Below are 3,110 nucleotides of genomic sequence, written 5' to 3'. Positions count from 1 at the left end.
GTTACCATCGCACCCAACTACTGCTCTTGTTACATCCAGTATTGATATTTCCCTTCGTGCTTCACACTCTATTAATTCTTCTGCTACCTTTGCTGCTGTGACTTCTAATCAATCAACTGTTACTTTCAACTCTATCTGGTCTGATTTTCTTTACCTCATCTTTTTCAAATTAAGTGTTGGATTAGACATTATGAAGATAAATTCTGCTGCCATTTGGACATCTTTGAGAGTTGTCACTAGTTCAATAGCTTCTTTAATTTTGTCACACATGATGAAGGTTGTTACTCCAAAAGAATATGACTCTATTCGGACTGTCATTGCTGATTCTTCGCGTGTTATTGCAAAAGTCAACACTCACACTCAGGATTATTATCATCTTTTAGTTTGGATCTATGGTCATCTCAATTTTCAGCTTATCTTTTGGTTTCTGGTCTTTTATTGGGTTTATGTCAAGATCTGGCCCTCAAAATCACGCAAATCTTCCAACAACCAAGTCACCGTTAAAATTGTTAGTCAAGGTACCTTCAATCAGACTCAAACTTTACCTTCACCATCTCACTCTTTCTTGATGTCAAGTTTTCGTGCTCTTTCTCAATTGTTTTTGTTCCCATCACGCTCTAACCCAGTGCGTTATTACTTTGCCTCATTTGATTTGAAATCCCAGCCTTCCATCAATGAGTTTCTAAATCGGTTTATCCCCGTGGTTCACTCCAAGTCACCATCTTTTGATTCCTCCTCCGTTTTTGCTGCTCTTGTGCGTGCTCTCCCAGACACCAATGTACCAATTATGCACTCTTTGGAAGACAACCTGCACAAATTTCACAATGTGACTCAACTCAAACGTTTTTTGTTAGCACACAAACTGTCAGACGAACAAGTTGAGAGCCATGTCACCCATGCAAAAGTGTTTTACGTTTCTGAGGTCCCTTTGGTTTTATCTTCTTCTGCCTTGCGTCAATTGTTTACTGAAATGTCCAAAGACTACTATTTGTCATTTGTTAGTGATTGTTCCTCATATATGGAGACTCTTCTTACTTATGGGTGTTTGAGATCTGTTAAACGGAAGACTTATTTTAGAAAACTGGCTTCACGTTATCAAGATTTTAATCTTTTGGCTTTTGAACTTGCCCGTATGCGTCATCTGGATGGTTTTGTTATCTCTTTGAAGAATGATTCACCTCCTGCTGCTCCAGCTTCACGTCCTCATTCTTCACCTCCTGTTGTTCCAGCTTCACGTTCTCATTCTTCACCTCCTGTTGCTCCAGCTTCATCATCTTCCTCACACTCTGGTTCTGATTCCGTTGCTGCTCAATCCCCTTATGCTCGTCATGCTGTCAGATTTCATACTGCTCTTCTTGGTGCTAAATCTTCTTTACCTTCCTGTGAGTTACATTTTGCCAATGGTACACATCTGCCAGCTCTGATTGATACAGCTTCCACGGATTCTTTCATTTCCCGAGATCTTGTTGACACATTGGAGGCACTTGTTTATCAAGATCCAACTCAACCCAATCGTCTGGTTTCCACTGTTACAGCAACATCCCATACTGAACCCAACTTGTTAGCTACTCTTGGTTTCACATTGGCTGATATTACGCCTTCGTCGGTGATATACCACCACACATTTGCGGTCATCGAGAAACCTGGGTTATTGGCACTTGGGATGGATTTCATTGCCTCCCATAATTTGGACGTCACTGCTCTTTTGGCTCAACATCAACCTCCACCTCCTCCATCTTCCTCTTCCGTTGCCACTTCTTCCAATTTTCAGTCTCTAGTTGATGAGGAATTTTTGCCCCTTATTCTTCAGGATGAACCATCACTTCCTCGTTCTTCACCTTATGATTATGAATTACTTCTTCACTCACCCATCTCAGATCTTTCTGCTCGTCCATTGATTCATATGACTTTTGAAGATCAAGCTTTCCTTCAACAAGAAATCAACAGGTTACTTCATCAAGGTTTTATCACTTCTGTTCCACCAACCTCTCATTATTCTGTTCCTTTTGTTGTTACTAATGGTTCCAAAAAACGTCTTGTGGTGGATTATCGTCAGCTCAATCAACTTACTGTTGTTATCCCTGCTCAACTTCCCACTTTTGATGACTTAACCATGAATCTTCACGGTAAATATGTGTCCACTCTTGATATCACAGCTGCTTATCATCATATCTTACTCACACCTTCATCTGCTGCTGCAACAGTTTTCAAAACGCCATTTGGGTTTTTTCAATTTCAGGTGCTTGCCTTTGGTATGGTCAACGCTCCAGAATTGTTCCAGCGTATGATTAGTGAGTTGTTGTTTCCACATCATGAGTTTGCCCGGGTCTACATGGATGATATTCTCATCGTCTCTGACTCATTGGACGACCATGTTGCAAATGTGAAACAGGTTTTGCTGACATTGAAAGAAAATGGGTTGCATGTCAATTTATCAAAATCCAATTTTTTCGCGAAAGAAGTAAAATGGTTGGGGCACAATTTTTTTGTTGGTAATGATGGTGTTCTTTCAATTTCTCCTTCTGATAAAACTGCTTCTCTTATCAAGAATTGTCCACCACCTCTTACTAAGTCTGAACTTCAAAGGTATCTTGGTCATTTGGCTTATGTTCATAAGTTTCTCCCAGGTTTTGCTGAGTTAGCTGAACCATTCCATCAGTTGTTGAAAAAAGGTGTTGTTTTTAAATGGACTTCTGAACATCAACAAATCTTTGAGAAATTGAAAAGTTTGGAACTTTCTGCTTTCACTTTACATCCATATCAAGCTGGTAAACCATTGAAATTAGCATGTGATGCAAGTAATCATTCTGTTGGTGCTGCTTTGTTACAATTGCAAGAAAATGGTTGTTATTTTCCAATTGGTTTTCGTTCTCAAGCTCTCAATAGTTTCCAACGCAATTGGTCCACCACTGAGAAAGAATTATATTCTATCAAATGGGCTTTAAACAAATTTCAATATTTTATTGATCAATCATTAGAGATCGTTGTTGAAAGTGATCATAAGCCGTTAGTTCAACTATTTCACTCCCAGTCATCGTTATCTCCAAAGCAAATGAGATGGATCACAGAAATCTCTACAGCTGCTAAGATTCGTTTGGTGTTTGTTGAAG

Source organism: Wickerhamomyces anomalus, assembly GCF_001661255.1.
Source record: "Wickerhamomyces anomalus NRRL Y-366-8 unplaced genomic scaffold WICANscaffold_2, whole genome shotgun sequence".
NCBI lineage: Eukaryota > Fungi > Ascomycota > Saccharomycetes > Phaffomycetales > Wickerhamomycetaceae > Hansenula > Hansenula anomala.
This window is presented reverse-complemented; position numbering follows the sequence as displayed.